The sequence below is a fragment of the Pavona decussata genome, unplaced genomic scaffold (genome assembly GCF_977016875.1).
Source record: "Pavona decussata unplaced genomic scaffold, jaPavDecu1.1 SCAFFOLD_6, whole genome shotgun sequence".
Taxonomy (NCBI): domain Eukaryota; kingdom Metazoa; phylum Cnidaria; class Anthozoa; order Scleractinia; family Agariciidae; genus Pavona; species Pavona decussata.
The window spans coordinates 440,748-463,471 of NW_028145430.1; the positions used below are offsets into that span (position 1 = coordinate 440,748).

At 38.7% G+C, this 22,724-nt stretch overlaps 2 long non-coding RNA genes across 2 annotated transcripts in view; one reads left to right on the forward strand and one right to left on the reverse strand.

Moving 5' to 3' along the window:
* Positions 1-19,152, reverse strand: part of LOC146488994 (uncharacterized) — a 377,056-nt gene extending 357,904 nt beyond the window's left edge. Inside the window, exon 1 of the long non-coding RNA XR_014863784.1 lies at positions 19,115-19,152. This is a non-coding gene — a long non-coding RNA (uncharacterized LOC146488994). The remainder of the gene's footprint in view (positions 1-19,114) is intronic.
* LOC146488999 (uncharacterized) overlaps positions 1-22,724 on the forward strand; it is a 360,510-nt gene that overhangs the window by 317,966 nt on the left and 19,820 nt on the right. The window lies entirely within an intron of this gene.

A 22,724-nucleotide genomic window follows, 5' to 3' on the forward strand; every position in this document is an offset into this window, starting at 1 on the left:
TGAGTGAAATCTTGAATGAATTGTTATTTTATGTTTGTTTGATTGCTTATTATGAAATTGTAAGTAAAGCAAAAAGTTTGCAAATACAGGGAGAAAGGAAGGAAGTCAGATTGTAGAAAAGCCGTTTTGTTTCGGATATAACACTAGTAAATTCATTAACACCAAAGATGTATAATATAACAATTTATATTCAGTTAGCACCACAAGTATCAAACACATGCAGTCAATTAAACTGCTTGAAATCCTTTTGCCCTTGCAATGGAATCACGAGGCTGATATGCAACCGTTGATGTCAGGGATATGATCATTTCCTACTTTTTAAGTTTGTTTATTTCAGTGTGTGTTAAACATAGTTTTCCTGCATGCCTCTCTTGTCGGATTATTGATTTTAATTTCGTTTGCTGTTTTCCTTCTCAGGCTTCAGAAGAAGAATAAAATGCCAACCTTCAGACTTTGAAGCTTTGCCTCCGATTGACGAAATTTCTCATGTGAAGTTTCAAGGAATCATTTTTCATAATCCTGTAGTTAGTAAGTTCAAGCTCAGTTTTAATTTGTAAAGGTTTAGCCTGATCAATGAATTAAGATGCCAACTTAAGATTCCATGTATTCAGAGAAGTAGTAGAGAAGTCAAACCAAATGCATTGTTCTAATAAAATGAGTTTTTTTGTGAACAAAGTATGCGGTCAGTATGTGTACAGTACCTAAATTTTAAGGATCCAGCGCTAGTTTATCCCCACATAAGATCACATGTTACACAAAATACGATGCTATCCTGCTTTCTTTGTAAAGCAAACAAAGAGGACCTCTAATGGCATGCAACGGCGGACAGCGGCGATAATTTCGTGAATAAATTCCGTGAATAAATTAAACTTGACCCCTCTATTCTCCGCGATAAAATGAAGGTAGCTCTACCATAAAGCTTTTATTTTTGAAGAATGTACCGTTTCTAACCATTTTCTAGCAATGGAGAAGAAATTATCTTGTCTTCTTAGGGTATTTTGTTGACTCTAGGGCCATTCCGATTCTATGTTGTCAATTTGTCAATAACCTTATGTGACATAATTTTAACTTTTTTACTTCTTTCATGACGCCTTTATTTCTGCAGAAGAGATCGTTTGTGTAAGGGGAGGAGACGTTTTACATTTCAAACTATCGAAGGGATAGATGACTTATTTTGTATGTGCGCGAAACGTTAGGAAACAGCCAATGGATTACTGGATGGATACTGTACGGGATCATTTTCACAACGAATTGGCACATCTTGTTTGACGAATTTTTTCTTTTATTCCTTTGCTAATTACAGGGGACTCTGTTTTCCCTTACATGTACATCCAATTTAATTTTTTTTTAAAATCTCTTGGGAGGTCTAATATCCCCCCCCCCCCCCCCCAGATCACGTAATTTGCACGCGGGTTTGTACATCTTCCCTCCTCCAGAATCATGGACAGTTATTTCTTACGCTTTGAACTTCGGAAAACTGTTTGTCTATGGTATTTCTCGTTTCTCTGAACTTCATTGATCTACCTGTGTTCTTCTAACAAGTGTAACCTCTACACTGGTATGTTAATAATTCCTTTCTTGGTTTGCAGTCTTACAGTACAAATCTTTCCTCCTTTACCTGGAAAGGTCTTCGTGACTCTACCTATTTCCTCTGGATATGTTGTCCTCCGATATCAGAAGGACGTCGTTTCCTTTTAGAGGAATCCCTTCTCTTGTCCATTTTTGAGGAACAGTGAACCCGGGCAAATATTCTCGTACCCAACGAGACCAAAAGTGATCTTAAAGTCGGTGCTGGTAGCGATTACGTTCCGAGAGCGATACTTCAAATTTCTCGGGTAGGTTTTTTTCTACAGTCCCTCAGTAGATCTCTTCCAATGGCAAGCAGAGATAGGGTGATAATTCTTCCGTCTCCAATATATATACGTGAGGGGTCGCGAGTTGATCATAGCTTTTATACCTGTTAGGACAGTCATAATTTTTGTGGAATAGAAATAGAAAAAGATCCATGATCTTTCATCCGCAGTTCAAAATATTTGTTTTGAATATTTACATTCAATTATTCATCCTTTACGGGTATATTACGAACTCACAATATGACCAGTTCCCAGTTTGCTTGATAGCTGTGTTGGTAGAGCACTGCATCGGCATCGTAGGCCATGGGTTTGAATCCCGGTCAAGCCTGATTTTTTTCAGGCTTTCCTCTTGCAACTGCTTAAGTTGGGTACTAACTGCGAGGATCTCTCTTCTATTTGATTTTTTATCCGCAGTTTAAAATATATGTTTTATATATTTACATTCATTTATTCATCCTTCACGGATATATTTATTTACGAACTCAATATGACCAGCTTCCAGTTGGCTTGATAGCTTAGTTGGTAGAGCACTACACGGCATCGTGGTAATCATGGGTTCGAATCCCGTTCAAGCCTGAATTTTTACAGGCTTCCTTTCCCAACTAATTTAATTTGCGTACTAAGTGCGAGGATCTTTTTCTCTTTAATCTTTCGTCCGCAGTTCAAAATAATTATATGTTTCATATATTTACATTCAATTAGTGTATAAATCATCCAAATACATGTTCTCTTTCACTTCTTTAGCAGCCATAGGAAAATCTTTTTTCGTGTTCTTAGACGTGTTTCTGCACTGTAAATATGGATAGAAAGAGTGAGGGCTCTACGCTAAATGTTCATCTGGTCATACAATTAACATCTGGCGTTTGGTTGCCTAGAATACCTTTCCACAGGAATCTGCGACTGTTCTGAACTTCTCGTTACAATTTGATTTGAAGAAATATCTTTTTGATGTCTGCCATGGGACGTCTGATCCGATGGCATCTGAATCGAATCATAACATGTCTCGGGTCTGGTTGTAACTGCGGTCCTTTAAGAAGACATATGAATTGAGAGAAACTCCATCAGCCGACTGTGCACTGCTGTCGAATACAAGCCGGCACTTAGTGGTGGTCCTCTCTTCTCGGAAAACTGCATGGTGAGGGAGATATCTTATCTTGTCTGCTTTTTCGTCTTCTTTGTCTATCGCTCAGGCGTGAATCTGTACTAAGCTTCACAATACATTCTCTTCTTCTCCTTATTCTTTGATATGTTTCTTTTCATAGAGACGAGCCTTTGATAAGCTTGTTGGTAGTAATCAACTGAAGGTGGATGGTCTTTCCTCCATGGGAGACCAACTTCATATCTATCACCATCAAAGTTACAGGAACTGTCAAACTGATCAACTGCATCTTTCTCTTCGACTGACATGTGATCGTTCTTCTGGTCTACCATCCCGATAACGTCAAGATTCCAGAATCGCTTTAATTGGCTGTTCTGATTTTCCACTCTGGTCACTGTCAACATGGCTGCCGTACTCTCAACTTTCCTAGAAACAGCGATGGGACCAGACAGGAGCGAGCCCAGTCCTGACTTCGTTGCGATTGGTGTTCCTGGGCGGCCTCTTCTAATGTTTCTTTTGACTATCTTATTGTATTGGTCAGCCCCAACTAACAAGTCGAAAGCCGAGAATTCAGGTTTATAAGATGTGCACACTTCTTGACATCAACATATCCATCTGTTAAGTGGGCACAAACGCTGCTTATCGTACAGGTATCAATGGAAACTGCCTAATCAACACTTGAATTAAGAGTTGCTAATGTGAACGTCACCATTTATTCTATTTCCTTGTTCTTGTCCCCCGAGTACCTTTATGTTATTAGTACCGGGTGATCCCCGTGATTTTATCTTGAAATTTTAAGCAACAGTTTTCTTAAAATATCTCTTGTGATCCACTATCTAGTAGGAGGCGAACAGGACATTCCTTGTCTTCATATATCAATCTTGCAGAGGCGGTTGGCAGCAAAATATGCTTATTTGCAGAAACAGAAGCCAATAAGATTTGGACACTGAGGTAAGTAGGAGCTGGTGGTGTTTCCTTCCACATTCGTCAACAGGACAACGTGGTACCTGGCAGGTTCTGAATTGTGAGAGATACCTCCTGCCTGCAGACAATTAAAGCTGTTGGATAACTTTTTGCGTTTCATCAGCATTTTTCATCTTTCATGCTCTGTCTTGCCCAATGCTGTTGCGAACTTTACCGTCTCAAGATCAACACCTCACCTTCTTTAAGTCTAAAGAGACGACTAGGGGTTGCGCGGAAATGTACTCCTTGTCATACGGGATGTTGGATCTCTTTTCTCTACCAAATCGTTTTCTCGGCTTAGGCTTAGATAATCTGTTCCTTGTATTCCCATGAGACTCTTTGCTAAGCATGCGACCCTCCAGAAATCAATAGCATTTCTTGATGTTGACTTCTTTGCTTTTTTCGTCACTGTCATTATTCGTAAGCTCGAACTCGCATGTCTCTTTAAGCTCGTGCACCAACTCTATGTCAAAGATAGGAAGCAACACCATGGATAGGCTGGGTTTATCATCAGGCTTGAGGCCAATTAAGTGACTTCAAACTTCTCAATCTGTTACGCAGTGTATTGTACAAATGTATTAAATACTTCCCCTACAGCCTTTTCGGGGACAACCAGACTCACGTTTGTGTGCAAAACGCCCTTGTAAATCTTGCATTGCCTTTGGGTAGTTATCATTAGTGACTGAGTAGCCCTCAATGCACTTATAAGCTCTGCCATACAAACATGATCTCAGGTGGGTAAACTTCTGCACGTTACTAAGCCTGTTACGCGGGTTAACAGTGGCGACAAATGCATCGTAAAACGCTGACCATCCTAATACGTTTCCAGAAAACTTGGACAACTGTAATAGCGGCAGCTTACAGTCAACCCAGGTCACACGTGAACGATATTTTTGAAATTTGAACGGAGTTTTGACATTTACATGTCAGTTTTGAAAATCGCCAACGAGATTTCAGAGTTCCCGTATAAATTTCCTTAGCTTATTGACGGTATAAAGCTATGAATTTTTCTTTACATTGCAAAATTGAATATTTCAAGAATAACAATTGTTTCCCAAGTATTTTGAATCTTTTTTTTCAGTTAATTCGTCTTTTTCGGAACGATTTCCAGAGAAATGTCCAACATTTCATTCACACGTCGGACATTACAAAGAGAAATTCGAAAGTTCATTTCATTCTTGGAAATACTGTTCACGCGTGACCTGGATTGACTGTAACACCTGTGATATTCTCAGGGTACTCACTTGAAGATTCTTTCACTCCCTTTTTTGGCGATAAACTTCTCGGCTGTTCCGGAGATCCTTGATGTTCCTGAGTGAAATTCGTTTCATTCTATACGATACGATAGGATACGATTCGATAATCTTTATTTATCCACGGTACAAAATTCGTCAGCTTTAAAAATGCCTAAGACTAATATGATAAAAATATTTAAATAAAACAAAAAAAAAAAAACGCTGCTTTCCACGAATGCCATGGAACCTTTTTCAACGATTGCCAAAATTTTCTAAACAGAACGTAAGCATGCAGTCATTTTCATATTGAGCAACCTCTTTAATTGACTAATATAATATAATAACAAATATTTAAATAAAAAAGCTGCTTTCCACGAATGCCATGGAACCTTCTTCAACGATCGCTAAAATTTCCCATGCAGAACGTAAGCAGTCATTTTTATATTGAATCAACCTCTCTTTAGTTGACTTTACACTGTCGATGGAGCACCCTCTACATGAGGTAATGTTTCAAATTCGCCGCACACTCCTTTCGCGTTTTTTCTCCAGAAATTCCAATTTTCGCTTTTCCAAGACAAATTTTTAATCAGGGACAAATCGGTCCGAGCCTGTTTCGATTCTTGTATCTTCTTCGGAAGGCTTGTCGTAAGACCGTACAATTCGCTCAGTGGACTCTTTAACGGACTTTGTTAAAATAATAAAAAAAAAATAAAATAAAATAAAAAAAAAAAAAAAAAAAAAAAACAGGGAACTGTGGAGGCGACTCCTCTATGTACTCTTTCATTCGCGAAATGGCAAGTTCCAAGTTATCGATCCTCTGTTCAACGTCGATTGCAGCAGAAGGATACAGCGGCTCTTTGTCGGTTGACTGTGGGGTTATAGGCCTACTTTTCCTGTGTGGAGTTGGCACTGTAGTTCTAGATAACGCTTAAAATTCTCCTTTGTAATGCTCCAAAAATCGCCCTTTAACAGTTGCTTTCCCACCATCTTGTTGTAATCCGGATGTGTAACAGAAAGCTCTCAAATCCTCGATGGTCAGCTTTTTTAGTAATCCCACCGCCTCGCCGTAATTCTGCGGAAGTAGTAACGTTTCTTCTGCTGTAGCCATACTCGCCGCGTTGGTTTCGTTGAGCGACCGAAAACTAGACTAAGCTCGCTCTCCGTCCGTCCGTTGGTACCAATGATACGATTGGTACGAATAGAATGACTTGGCATTCCATTGGTACACCGTTGGTGAATTACATCTCATTAAGGGGACTTAGACTATTTTTGTTACGTTTCTGGATTCCGTTCGTCCATTGGTACTAATGGTGCGATTGGTACCAATAGGGTGACTTGGCATTCCATTAATACACCCGGCATTGGTGAAATGCATCTCATTACCACTTCTGAGCTGTTGGAAAACGAATGGTCGATTGGTACCATCCAAGAACCGAAACAAGCGCACTACGCATAAATATAACTCGTTCTTACATCCATGAACCAAAACAAGCGCCCTACACATGAATATAACTCGTTCCTTAATCTATGAACCGAAACAACCGCGCTACACATGAACGTAACTCGTTCTTTAATCCATGAACCGAAACAAGCGCGCTACGAATGAATATACCTCGTCTTTTATCGATTAACTGAAATAACCGCGTGAGACATAAATAGAGCTTGTTCCTTAATCCACGTACCGAAACAAGCGTAAAATATACCTCGTTCTTTAATCCATGAACCGAAACAAGCGCGCTACACATGAATACAACTCGTTCTTTAATCCATGTACCGAAACTAGCGCGCTACACATATAACTCTTTCCTTAATCCACGTGTCACATGAGTACAACTCGCTCTTTTATCCATGAATTGAAACAAGCGCGCTACACATGAATATACCTAGTTTCAGTGAACCGAAACAGACGCGCTACACATGAATAGAACTTGCTCTTTAATTCATGAACCAAAACAAATGCGCTACACATAAATATTCCTTGTTCTTTAATTGTTGAACCGAAACAAGTGCGCTACACATGAATATCGTTCTTTTATTCATTAACCGAAACAAGCGCGCTACACATGAATATAACTCGTTCATTAATTCATGAACCAAAACAAGCGCTCTACACATGAATATAACTCGTTCTTTAATCCCTCAACCGAAACAAGCGCGCTTCACATGAATATGCCTCGTTTTTTAATCCATGAAGCGAAGCAAGCGCGCTACACATATAACTCGTTCCTTAATCCATGGACCGAAACCAGCGCGCTCAACGCATAAATGCAACTCGTTCGTTAATCCATGAACCAAAACAAGCGCTCTACACATAAATATAACTCGTTCTTTAATCCCTCAACCGAAACAAGCGCGCTTCACATGAATATGCCTCGTTTTTTAATCCATGAACCGAAGCAAGCGCGCTACACATATAACTCGTTCCTTAATCCATGGACCGAAACCAGCGCGTTACGCATCAATATATACCTCGTCCTTTAATCCATGAAGTGAAACAAGCGCGCTACACATGAATGCAACTCGTTCTTTAATCCATAGAGCCTGAACAAGCGCACTACACATAAATGTTCATCGTTCTTTAATCCATGAATCGAAACAAGCGCGCTACACATGAATATAACTCGTTCCTTAATCCATAGACCGAAACAAGCTTGTTAAGCATGAATTTATTACCTCTTTCTTTAAGCCATAAACGATGAACAAAGAACGAGGTATTTAAATGTAGTGCGCTTGTTTCGGTTCATGGATTAAAGAACGAGATATATTCATGTGTAGTGCGCTTGTTTTGGGTAATGGATTAAAGAACGAGGTATATTCATGTGTAGTGCGCTTGTTTTGGCTCATGGACTAAAGAAGGAGATATATTCATTTGTAGTGCGCTTGTTTCGGCTCATGGAGATTAAAGAACGAGATATATTAATTTGTAGCGCGCCTGTTTCGGCTCATGGATTAAAGAACGAGGTATTTTCATGTGTAGAGCGCTTGTTTCGGTTCATGGACTAAAGAACGAGATATATTCATGTGCAATCTTTATCTTTATCTTTAATTAGCATAGTTGCCATTAGCAAAGCTAATCCGGCAATGGAGCAGCCAGCGGATGCACAATAGGTTAAATTATACCTGCAGAACATATAAAGAACTAATAAATTCCGAGTAAGAGTTAGACTTGACGATGTCAGGTGGTAATGCATTCCATGCTGGGATTGATCTTATATAAAATGAGTGTTTGTAATCGTCGACTGAAGAGAACGGTAGACTTATCTTAAAGTCATGACTCGCCCTTGTACGGCTGTACGCGGGCACAGAGGTAAGCTCGTGGGGGAGGGAGATGTTAACGTGACCTCTATGTATTTGATAAAACACGCCGATATCACATATGCTACGTCTCAATTGCAGTGAGGGCCAATTTAGGTCTGGGAGTATAGATGATACACTATTATAACGGCTATAATCGTTGTTAACAAACCGCGCTGCGCGGCGCTAGACAGACTCAATGCAGTCAATCCCTTCTTTGGTGTGTGGAGACCAGGCAAGAGTGGCGTATTCAACAATCGGGCGCACTAAGGATAGATAGCTATGTTCTTTAACAGATCTGTCACACGATGAAAGGCTCCTCTGAAGGATCCCTAGGACTCTCATGGCCTTCTTTTTGGCTTTAACACACTGCATTTGCCAGCTCAGCGTAGCACGCTTGTTTCGGTTCATGCATGATAGAACGAGGTAATACGAGGATTCACGTCATGGCGTTTGTTTTGAGATACAGATTCCAATGGTTAACCAATCGACTGACTACTTTTCCATTTGTACGAATGGTACCAATGGTACCAATCGACCATTCGTTTTCGCGCGGCTTACCTAGTGTTAATGAGATGCATTTCACCAATGGAATTCCGATCGACTGAGGAGCTTACCATTCGTTCCAATGGTACGAATCGTAAGGCGTCTTTGAGAAATCGTTATCTTTTACCAATGGTACGATTGGTGAAAGTGTTTTGACGATCTGTATCCGTTTATGTATATTGGACATGAGTTCAGAATTCAAAATAACTTCAACGGTTTTTCTTTGATCGACGTCCACCAAAACGCAACTTTGTCCGACTCTTTTGAAGGCAAGAGGTCGCGTGTTATTGGTAACCGCTGTAACATGTGGGTAAAACGCGCTGTATTGAGTCTGTTTTGCTACGTGAGCGATACGAGTGTGCGAAAATAATAATAAATCGGCCGCCATTTACTAAAAAGGTCTATTGTTTTCAAAATGTGAGGGAACCATAACACATCAAGAGGTGTTTCAACAAGTTCCTCTACAAAGACGGGGGCAAAAAGAAGTGAAAGCCAATGTGTAATTTGTAAAGGATACAGAAGGTAGTTTAAGAACACAGATCCACTGGAAGGACATTTCATCACGTTTACGGAACCCAACGTTGTCATTCCTTTTTAATGCTGAAAGCTGGTAACTTTCTACTCGTAGTGGTCTCTGTTTGTTACGCAATTTCGCTTATGGACGTAAAGCTTGTTTCTCTTTGGTTCAATATTAATTGACATGAATCTAAACCACATAAGAAATGATTCTGGAAACGAAATATTCATTTTAAAAAAGCCAGAAAGCGGGTATACTATTTCTTCTGCTTGGTAACTAACAGAAATAAAAGTTGATGTGCCCATCAAGAAACAGTAAGTAAACATGACATGGGCACCCAACGGCTGACCGTCTCCGTAGAATACCTATGCGGAAGGCCCCACTAAGTCACCTCCGAAATACATATTTTTAAAAGGACCCAGGAGAAAGTTTTTTTTTTCTATGAAATTTTAAAATTTCACTTTTTTCACGTAATAATAAGTGTTAAAGTCATGCACACAATAATGTTACATAAATAATATTTGGTAAGATGAAAAAATGTATTCCTAGACCTTGTACGAAAGAGAGAACTTTGACAATTTTGATTATTCTGATATCAAGTTTAGGTATAACGAGTACTGATGTAAGTTAAGTCCTAAAACTTCGCGTAATTTTAGCTTTGCATTTTTAGTTAACCAATTTTTTCTTTCTCTTGAAAGGACAAGTTTTGCTGCCAAATATTTTATGGTTTTACTTCTTTCTTTTCCACTCTTATGGGGAGGTTTCTTTGTATAACAAGAATATGGCTCTTTGTAGGTAGTTTACCGGAGATGTTTCCCCAATAAGGTTCTGAAACCTTATTGCCCTTTTTAGCTTCTTTTGTACTAGCCAACGTTTGTTCTTTAGGTTGGTTATAGCTTTAGTCTATGAATTCTCTTAATTTTTTTATAAATCCTCAGTCAGTTTAATTTCTTATGTCGCCATTTGCTGCTTAGTTTTCGAAACTGGTCCGACTCGCTTCGTTTCACATCTCTTTACTTTGATTTGCTACGCTTTGCATCACTTCTTACCGGTCATTACAGTGCGACGCGCCTTACCGTGGCCACCCAACAAACTTTTTTTTTTTACAAGTAAGCCAATCAGGATAAGCGAATTTGATTAACGGTAAAGCCTCCTTGCAACACTACTTGAAAACATGTCGTTTTGTATTTTATGAACAATGAGGAAGATATCCTAATTGGCTAACTTGCAAAAAAGTTTGTTGGGTGGTCACGGTAAGGCGCGTAAGAATCTGGGATTCACAAATGTGCACTGTCCTGTGAGGAACGAGAGCACAAGTTTTTAATAAAACATTCTACTCTTAAATTCATTATGAAAATTACTTTGTTTTGATTCTCTAAATGTTCAGAACATACAATTCAACGTAATGTTAGGCTCGATTTTAGCCGCTCCCTCGGGTCGGGGGTAAGCGTGGGCCCATTTTCCAGAACAATGGCTGATAATCGAGCCTAACGCAACGTAAAACAGTACTGAAATTCTCTGGTTCGTATAATTTTCTTCGATGCTTGCATTCTCTAAAACGACCGTATAGTATTAAAAAAAAAAAAAAAAAAAAAAAAAAAAACCGAAAGCACGTGCTCAAACATAGGGCAATTGAGCGAAAACGCCAACGCCACGCACGCAAATAAGGACGATAAACCCAACACCTTGAGCTTATGAACTACGTATGATTTAAATGATATCAAAGACACGAATTTGGTGGCGAGAGCTCTGATTTTTTTTTTTTTTTTTTTCTGCCACAGTTCAAAAGCGGAACAAAGGATTCGAAAATCAACAGTAAAAAGCCAAAAAGCACTTAAAACAAAATCAAAAGATTGCATTAGTCGCGGTTAGCCAGTAAACGAACCGACATCACGAATTAAATGTCTGATGCAAAGAATGGATGGATGGGGTCAAAATAGAACTTATTGGACTGGACAGATTCTACCATCATTTCCAAGATGCTCATAGTCGTTATCATAACGAATTAGCTTCGGAGGAAGATAAAGACAACGCGTCTTGAGATTTCACTGAAAAGTGAAAGTGACCTCTTCGGGTATCATAAAAGAGTCGTTAATTGGATAACGAGCTGCGAACAGTTAGACAGCTTATCAGGAAGTGGTCGCAACCATTACAACTCGTCACGCTCGATTAGTTCTTTACAATCGACAAGGCTAAAAGAAAGGTCGCAGAGTGGTCAGAGTTGTTTTTGGTTGTCACAGGCATTCTGAACAAGATGCCTATACTGGCATTTACGCGTCATGCTGCGCCTGATTTATTTTCATTGTACGCTTCGCAGATTTTTAGAGCTATTCTCCCTTCGCAATTAAAATATTCCGTTACGGTATTCGAGATCATACCGGAAATTTCTTTCTGAAAACGTCATGAAAGGGGCAGATACATACCTGACTTACGCGCTATTCAGTGCTATTTCTATTTTCTTTTTATATTTTTACATTACATTGTTTGAGATCATACCGAAAATTGCTGGCACACTAGTGGCACTTTGCAAAAAGCGTGACTAGTATTAAAAGACCAGATTTTTCCTAATCCATAATTGCCCAAAAGATGCAAAGGGGAGAAATGTTTGGACGAAATTTTGCAGACGTGCCCAAGCATTTACAATAACGCCTATGGCGCATTTTACAGACGAGAAATATAAAAAGACACTTACGGGTTGAAGGGAGTTAAAAGGCAAAAAGGAGCCCAATTTTTGTGCTTTAAAAAAGGCGTCAGACAAGATCAGTAGCGAAAGCTCACAGTTGCTAGCTAAGAGGAAATTTACTGTTATAGTAGGCCGTCCGCTCTCTGTTGGTAAAAATTATACGTCCTATAAAAACTGACGAAAGTAGCACTGAAAACGTGTAAATATGGAAGAAATGCTAGACTGACCTCTCTGGAGAAGACTTGGAGATAATACTATTTTCGAGAAATATAATTAGCGAGAAACTACAAAACGGAACAAAACTCAAGCGCAAAATTTCCACGAAAGATGTTACAATACAAGTGTTCTAAGTGTGTCATGTTTGGTCATGCTATTAAATAAGCTGGAGCCTAACCAACGCATATTAGGATTTAGGGCGTCTCCTACTAGGTTTATAGGTCAAGATTCCTTGCAATTGTTACTTGCGTACTTCCTTCCCTTGCCATCTGAGTGTTCATATCAAGAGACACATTTTTTCCCGCCCGCTCCCTTTCACCAGCCAACGGGCTATTACTGTTTCTTTGTTTATTAGCCAATATTATTGGCATTGTTTTCGCCACGTTTGTTGATTCAGTATAACTGTTTACATTTACAGCAGCACTCATCGGTTTTTTGGGAGCTGCCATGTAATTTATAACAGATCTCACGTTTAACACTAGGCTGGTCTAATATGCAATTGTCGCGATATGTAAAAAAAAAAAAGTTTACTTTCCTCCAACATTGTTTTCCTCCGTGAAATTTCCATTCACAAGGTGACATGAAAGAAGAGCTTAACTTGTTGAAGAATGGAGTCTACGAAGAGTTAGAGTTAAAAAACAAAACCATCATGAATGATCCTGATCGTCACCAAAAATCCCAGACATGGCGCCCGCGGAACGGCAGCGGCTATCTCGTATTTCCGAAATAAACATGGCGATTTCGTTTATTGGTAAAATCTAATATTTGAGCTTATGAAAGCGGAGCTCCGCGCGCTGGAGGCGTGCGCGCGGAGCCCCATAGCTAAGAAAATTTGGGAAACCCATGACATCGAAAAATTTTGGTTTGGTTATGACGTCATTTTGTCCGTCCGATCGTCCGTCCGTACGCAATCCCACAATGCTAATGAGCCCGTGTTTGTTTGGCGGGAAGTTGCATGGCGAGATGCGTTTACAGCAGAAATGCTAAAGAACACAAAATACAAAGTCAATTTATATGTTTTCGTTGGATATGTTGACAAACGTGGAAAGAAGAGAAAGAGAGAGAAAAAGAAAACAGAAAAGCGGGACGATTAAGCAAAGTTCAACATGAAAGAGAGCGATAAATAGCAAGTTAGAGCAGACCGGCCGGAAAAGTTAGTTTAAAGAAGCCTCACATTTGTCTATATCACCCGTTCGTGATCAGTTATGGCAACTTTCAGAACTCTAAAACAGCTTTACATAGACACTTTAATTTAATTATTGAAAAATGTTTTGTGGCTGTGTTTTTTTCATTTGCACCGCATGGCCCTCATGTGATTGTAAACACACACAAGTTCCAAAGCTCTGAAATAATTCTACCATTCACCAAAGAGTATTTTTCTGTATTCACCTTTTCCTAATGTTTATTTAGAGACTAGAATTATTAAAAATTAGGAGCAGAATTGACACAGTTTTGAATTTCCAAACATTTTTCCCCGTGAGCTATTAACTATAAACTTGCTCTCGCAAAAAATACCATGTTTACGTGATTCCGACGGCCTTTTAAACAGATCATTTGTAAACGAAAATATTTTTTTCCAGGCAAAAATCGATGATATATTATGTTACGTGTTTTAAGCTTTACACAGATACTTTAATCGTTTATTAAATTCTCGATACTATCGATATTAGTGTAGAAATTAAGTTTTGAACATTTTGTTTCGTGGCCGTTTTTTTTTTGTTCATTCGCACCGCAAGCTCTTATGTGTTTGTACACACACACAAGCTTTTAAAAAAAAGCTCTGAAATAAGTGTACGAAAAGCCAGAGACTATTTCCCGTATTCTCCATTTGTTAACGTTTATTTAGAGACTAGAACTATTACTATAGGAGCAGAATTGACACAGTTTTGATTTCCAAACATTTTTCCCCGGGAGCTATATATCTTGCTCGCGCAGAAAATATAATGTTTACGTGATTCGACGGCCGTTTATAGCTCATTTGTATGCGACAATGCTTTCTTACGGGGAACGATCGATAACTTTTCTTTATGTTACGTGTTTAAAGCCTTAACGACAGATGCGTCAATCGTTTATTAAATTCTTGATACCATCGATATTGGTGTATAAATTCATTTTTGAAAAATATTTTTTCGTGGCCGTGCTTTTTTCATTCGCACCACGCGGCTGTCATGTGTTTGTAAACACACACAAGTTTAAAAGCTCTGAAATAATTTTACCAAAAGCCAAAGACTATTTTCCAGTATTCTCCATTTGTTAACGTTTATTTAGAGACTAGAACCTTTACTGTAGGAACAGAATTGACCCAAATTTGAATTTCCAAACATTTTTCCCCGGGAGCTCTCGCAGAAAATATCATGCAGTACGTGATTCGACGGCCATTTACAAATCATTTGTAAACGAAAATGCTTTCTTCCAGGCAACTATCGATAATTTTCTTTATGTTACGCGTTTAAAGCTTTACCGACAGATGATTCAATCGTTTACTATGTCTATACGATAAGCAGATTTCTATAAATGCAATGAAAAAAATTGGAGCTCCGCTTTAAGGCTTGGCTAAACATATATATATATTAGTTAATTACCTTATATCCAATAGCGCAGTGCGCAGAGAAGTCAATGCGTGGCAGTAATTTAAATGCCAACGAGGATAGCCTGTAAAACTAACGTCCCGGAGGCTGGCTTGGAAGGAAAATTTGACCGCAATACGGCCATTAAGTATCCTAAAATAGCAAAGACTTTTGGGTTCAGGAGCATGATCAAGTATTCCACTCTTATGTAGTGTTCTCCACAGGTTCCCTGAGACCTACAATGTGAGCTTAGATGGCATTTCTTATGCTATGTAGCTGATATAAATGGACCTTTTCCTGAAAGAAACGTGCATAAAAATGGTAGAAAAGTTAAGAGTTTTATCAGACAGTAAGCAGACACGCATTGCTTTGAAAGAGACGGGCTTTGCAAAAAATGCCTTTTTGTATCCCCAACCCGATAAAATTATAGCTGAATCTAGTTGAATGTATCATTCAATATCTAGGGTGACAGCAAAACTTTCAAACAATTGACATTTTTGGAGACACGTAGCACTTAGATTTTATTAATTAATTAATTAATTAATTAATTTATTTATTTATTTATTTATTTATTTAATTTATCATTACTCTTTATTTCCTTTAAACATATAATACTCAATACAGAAGTCCCATTTACCACTGCACATTAGAAAAAAAAAACAGTGGTTACTTACATGGCATGAGATATAATCACATTCAAACAATTTCCTGTTTGAACTAATTATTTGCCTTTCTTCTTTTAACAATTTTAATTTTGGAATAGTCTAAAGTAGATGCTGTTTACTAATATAATTGAGAACAAATAAGGATAAACTTGGAGAGGAGAACCATCCTGGCATTAGGATATTATAAAATGTCTGTAGGTGATTTTTGCATGGTATGTAATCATCTAAAGTTCTATTTTTTTGTCTATCTTTTGAATTTACAAGAAGAGTATTGTAAATGATATAATACCCTTGATAAGTCCTTATAGTCCTCAACACTTCTGGGATTTAGAATAATTCAAACACCTTTTTGGCGGTTTGTCCCATGAGAGAAGTAGATATCACCTTCCCATTCCCACTTCCAAATAATTAATTCACCCTTTTCGTCCCGAGTAGGTTTCTTGAATAGGATAAAATTGACATAGGTAAAGAGTGATTGTTGGAAATAAATGAAGTATTTGATGATTATTCATCTGTTATTATTCACAAGAAGGACCACAAACGGCAAAGCACAATATTATATAGCCTCATTTAAACACGAGGGGGGGGGGGGGGGGGGGTTGGGAGAATTCGAGACAGTGCGTCTCAGGTATGCATAGCTTTCGAGAATTCTCCCAACTCCCCGAGTATTCAGATGCGGCAATATAAACACGGGAAAAAAGTCCTCTATTGCTTTTATAAAATATGTCTAAAATTAACTCGACAAATGAAGGAAATTTGTTTATTTATTTCTTGATTGAATTTCAAATAGATGTTCTCAGTACACACTCTGGACAATCATATTTCCTACTAGCCAATGAAAACGGTCATCTGACTACACATGAACCAATCAAAATTTGCGTTATAATACTCAAACTCAAGTTGAAAGCGAGTCCCGTGTAGATGATGGCGATTTCAACTTTGAATCTTCGTAAATCTTACAGAAAAATACCGAACGTCCCGTGAAAACAAGAAGAAATGTTCAAAATATGCGATTCTGTAAGGAAAGTACTTCAAGATGAGGAGTTTATTTGTATGGGTAATCACATGATTTCGAGTGCAATTTGAGATAAATCAGCACGAGTAAATTTTTCAAAGGCTAACCAAATGGCACGAGCCCAACGGGCTCGAGCAATTTGTTGTCTTTGAAAAATTTACGAGTGTTGATTTATCCCAAATTGCAGGAGACAAATCTTGTGATTACTTGTTAATAGCATACATGCAAAAATTTGACTCCGTTTTTCTCTCATCGTGTTTATTTCGTGTCATGGCTCACTGGACTCGCCTACATTAACGTTATTGGTTGAAAAATGACTATCTTGATTGACATGCTAGCACTTGTGGAAACTTAGAGTTCTGGAAGCATTTATCATTCTAAAGCGTTTTCATTTTATGGACCTCATGGAGAAAAGAGGTTTGGAAAGACGTCAAAACCTGTTTATTTAAAGAAGTCAACTTGTTAATGTTTGTTGTCGATTCTAATTGAGGCGAAACCGATCAACGTTTTCAAAACTTGAAGCTTTTCGAACTTATGAATCACTGAGAAACATTGTCCTCGCCAGGCGGTGCGGCTGACTGTGGCTTTTCGGGAGCTGCTGTGTTTCCCATGTTGAAAGCGATTTGACATTGGTGGAAATGGTTTATGTTCATGAAACACTGACGCTGATCTTTCTGGCCAGAGATATAACTTGGCATCTGAAACGCCGCGAAAGCTGGTTGGTTGAAGTTGTTTCCACATTGAGGGTCTGGCGAGAACTAGTTGAAAATATTGCTGGTGCTACTATTACAGCTGTTTCCTTTAGCTAACTGGCTGTTGATGTTTTTAGCATGGCTCATGGTGTGGGAAAGCCGTCGCTGTTCTCTTTCATCTCCTTCGTCATAGTCATCCAGTGACTTCTCATTTCTGTGGCCCGTTACTTTAACAATTGAACTTCGCTCTAGGCTTGCTGTCTTCAACTTCTTTACGACTGTTTTCTTGACGCTGTGGTTGGAAAAGGTCTTCAATGAATCTTCTAGGGTCGTTCCATTAATGACGGACTTCATCGTGTGGTTGATCTAGTTCACTCCCATTGGTGACGCTTGTACCAGACTTGCGAGGACGGATTTGGCACGCAAGACAGATAGAGTGGACTGGTTGTCCGTATTTCGGGAGGACGACGCCACAGAAACTCTTTAAAGATTGCAACGGGACATCTGTCATCTCCAGTTGCAAACATTTTTGGAAGGAAGCTTCTGGGCATTGCGGACAGTCCGGACTGGCGTGTTTTTCTCGGGTTCTCGATGAGTTTGAAGTACTTTGTGTTGTTCTCATCCAATTCAAAGGAGAAATATTCAACCGTCATGCTGTGGTGTTCCTGGCGACCTCGAAAACCAAAATATCGGGTATGAAGCCACAAAACTGTTTGGACAAGGATTTGCGGACTTCCCTTTCCCAGCTTTTTTTTAGTTCCGAGAGCTCATTTTCCTCGGTTGTTGTCAGACTTCTCGCCTTGTTCGGCCGCTTACCTTTGCCTTGTTGCCGCAGTAGGTTGGCCTTTCCCTCCAGAACTTGCTTCGAGCTTTTAAACTCTCTGTCACGAATAATTGAGTGTTTGTACTCTTTCTCTGTTAGGTATCGGTCAATAGCAGTAACCATTACACGAAGGCTATCAGGCTCGTAATCTTCCCCGTTTTTCTTACGACCTGTTGCGTAAGACTTCTCCAGAATTTTTTTTCAGGCCTCCCGTTTGTACTTTTCAATAGTTGGATCATAGCTCTTTTAAGAAGCCGAAGTCTCCCAGACTTTAAGCTAACTATTTTTGCTTTGTTGGGTGCTTTTCTTCCAAGTATTCTTCTTCGAATTCTGAATTAAAACGTTGTTACTTTCTCCTAACCTGTCACCCATTTTGTTTTGTTAGGCTCTCACGACTTTCCTGTCAGTCAATTTAATTTCAACTTTCTACACTCGATTTCAACTTGTTGTACCCAATTTAAACTTTCTGCACTGTTTGGGATAAATAGGCGTGTTTTCAGCCAATGAGCATGCTGAAATTTGCGCGTGTATATTATTAAAGCTGAAAATGAATGTCACTGTGCTTGGCCACTAGCTCTTGAAAGTTACGCGAACTTTCCCGATTTGGCAGCCTGAGAACATGGTTAAGAGTTGAATCGCTCATCGTGCGTTGGGTAGTTTTGCTGGTTAGGAATCATAGCACAAGCAGCGGATCCAGCTCGGTAAAGTTGTTGATGGTAATACATGTAGTGATTGTAAGAGTAGATTTTTACGCTGACAACGTCTCAGAGAAAATCCATTTTATACAAATTTGACAGCCAAAACAAGGCAACCGGCCGTACAAAGTTTTATAACATTTATAGTCTGTAGCCTGTAGTTTTGTGTTCGTTTTCGTGTACATTTTTTTTTTTTGAATAAAGAATGTCTTTTAGAGAATTTTATTGTGGTACTCAGATGCAAAAAATACTTTGAAAAACGTTTACTGCGTATTTTGTTGCATATTTTATCGTCTTCGCTTCATTTCCGTCGATGAGGTCGTCTGGCGAGGTAGATAAAACGCTGTAGTTCATCTTTATTTTGCTTTTCTTCCCCTTCGAGATTAGGGGCGAGGAGATAGGCAAACCCCGATCAAAATTTGGGAAATTTTTCTCCATTTCCTTAACAGTTGTACTTAAAATTACCTTGCGAGTCTTGCGAAAGCTTCTGAAATGCTTTCGAATTGTGCCGGGAGACACAGACATCGTGACGTCACAACCGTGTTTACATATTCTCATATAAACACACCTATTGACCACTGAGAGCGTGCGTACTATCCCAAATATTTTATAAAGCGCGATAGGATTATCAATTTTAAATAATACTGAATTAAAATTCAGTATTATTTACGGCCTGATTAAATATGCCGTATAACAAAAGTGGTATCGATTATCATAAATTCCTGGCCGTGAATGTCTAATGCAAAGAAGTGCCAGGCTTGCTAGTTTAGCAAACACGAGCTGTAGGGGATGCCAAAGCTTGTTTTGTTTTCATTCCCGAGATATTTACATTTTCGTAAGGCAATGGTCAAAAACATCCTTAGTCAAATTTGAAATATAATATTCCAGAGATGATTGAAGTTAACGAAAATTGCAGAGGCTTTTTCTTAACAACATCTCTCATCTACAAAATTGTCACCAGCATTGATTTCTATGGTCGGCCATTTGTTTCAAAATTATGACAAGGTGTATGTGCGTTTTTTGCCCACGAATACTTGCCATTTCTTTTCCAATTTTATGGGTTTTTATCCCATGTATATGACCAGTTTCTCCACATGCGTCAGTTCAACGCATACCTATCAGAAACGAACACGCGTTTACCGTATGTATGCGCGCTGCACAAGTGCGTGTATACGTGTGGTTCATTCACGTCGTTGTGTAAGGAGCATGGAATAATATCGTGAGCTTCAACTTACTTCATGTACGACAACTGAAAAGAAACTTTACAAGAAAACAAGGATGGCGCTTCTCAGGAAGGAATCGTGCTTGGAGGAGTGCTGGAGGTTCGCCAACAACTGATTTGCTAGAATCAGTCGATTGCCTCTATTGCTAGATTCTCCATCCAAATTTCTTTGTTTTCACTTCTGAAGCAAAAGGAGAATTTGACATTACATCAAAAGTCACTTAAAGTGCCACTACGATCAAAATTTTGCATCCCTTTTTTTCTTCAGCTTTGGAAAGTAGAAGTTATAAATACTTACCACGCCAAATTTTACATCGAAATTCCAACGGGAAGACCAGTTATTTTAAACGCGAAGTTCAGCTTCGCTGTGCCGCCATTACTCGAACGACAAATGGCCGTGAACTACTGGATCTAGTTGCACCGACAGGAATATGACGTCATACGCGCACAACAACATGGCCTGCTTTCGAATGTTCGGATCTCTCTGAAAGAAGCCACTTATTTTTATTTTAGTGGCTCAAGGGCCGTCTTTACAACGCACACGTATTGTGGGCACCCGAAAGAAACCTTATGGTGGTTGTTTGAACATTTATGGTTCTGAAATATGCCAAAAGGAGGTAATTTCTTCAGACAAATCGTCTTTTTGTACATCGCACCGAAGTGACTAAAGACATATCCTCTCGACGACTTCGAAAGCTGCTTCGACGGAAAGGACTGCCATACAATGCTACTGCCTCGATGCTTACTTTTCCAGGGTAAATCTAAGGACTAAGTGAAGCGATTAGGCCAAGATAACTGATCGGAAATGAAATGTTTTCGTGAATGCGTGCAATGAAAGCAAGTGGCGCGGAGTGGTGGTGTGTATGTTTTGTTTATAGCTCATTGTACATAATGCTTTGTTTGTCTAGTGTTCATTACGTCTACTTCCTATAAGTGTCATGCTTTGGTAAAATAAAAGTGCATAGATACTCCATTTTATTCAAAATAATAATAATAATAATAATTGCTTGTGGTATAATATTAACAATCAACTGCCTCGAGTTTTTCGAATGCTCTCTTCGTACAAAGCACCCAACACATTTCTGAAAGACTTGTATGCCGACTGTAGAATACACAGCAAGGCGAGATTTTCGATCTGTATTAAATGAGCAATTGTAATTAAACTGGTTGTGACATTGACATGAAAAATTCATCTCTATATATTGAAACAATCACATGATATGTGAAAGTACAGGTCAGAAGAAATTTGCAGGCAACCTTCCAGCTGATGTGGACTTGCTGACACTCCAACTTGCAAAATTCTTTAATGTAACGATCACTGATTACTGTGAGTCAAGAAGGCCTTGTGGCAATCCTATTTGGTCTGTGTTATTAACTAATTATAATACTATTATTGAGCAAGTTTTTTAAACATCACTTGTAAATATGCTTTGACTGCACCTTTGTGCAGACTTGCAGTGAATATTATGCATGAAAGTTATCTTCTGGGACAAGTCAAGATAACATCTACAATTAAACCATTTTAGTTTGTACTAAAGAGAACGAATGGACCAAACTGACAAAATTATGAGACAGTATTTTGTCCAATACCCTATTCTAAAGAGTGTGGAAAACTACCAGTGCTTGGTAAATTTCATATTTGTGTTTGAATTATTAATTTTGTATTTGTGCCTTCTTTTGTTTTCTTGGCAAAGTCTGTTATATGGACAGCCAATTTTATAGCATTTTTTGTACAACATAACAAATTTCTACCAAAAATATTGCACTGTTTTGGTATATACCAGAGAGAGTACAAAGGCGTCAACAAGGTCACCTAAGCACACCATGGTAAATAGGACTACCAATGGTAAATAATGCCATAGTAAATCTCACTTAGCTTTTAGTTTAGATCTGTCAACAACACTTTTCTGAACCTTAAATATTGGGATCTGTATTATTGGAGTTAGTTTCACTTTGGGGAAGCATGAAGGCATTTTCCACAGTTACAGAAGATACCATGTCCAGAAGAATGGGCCAGGATCTTACACTAAGGTTTACATTGTACATAATGTGCAAATTTATAAATGGAAGGGAGAGGAGGAGAACTACCAGCAAATTTTTGCAATATTTAGCATTGATATCATATCAATATGACAAGTAGGTACTGGTAATGCATGTAGACTGTGTGTGGTATTTTTAAAAGTTGCTTTCATACCCATGTCATCAAGAACCACAATGCTGCAGGCATGGTGAGAATAGACAACAAGACTGGCCTCTGACTTCAAGGGTAAACTTATCTTTATACAGGAAAGGTTTTTGGCCAGTGGGTTCATGGCATGCATTCTTGTGCTCTGAGTATTCTCATTGTTGAAAATGGTTATCAGAGAGGGTCACAGCAAAAGGCGTACCTTTAAATTTGATCCTAGAAACTGCCAACATAGCTGATAGGAGAGTCTTCACAAACATCTCCTGGATATAGGTCAAGCACATTAATATAAACAGTGAAGGGATTATGGAAATTGTTTACTGATGGCCCATTATTTTGTTGGCTTGTTCATAGTGAGGGATATTTGAGTGTTATGTCATAACAGCAACAACAAAAACAAAACAAAAAAGCCCCCTCCCCCCCCCCCCAAAAAAAAAATAATAATAATAAAATG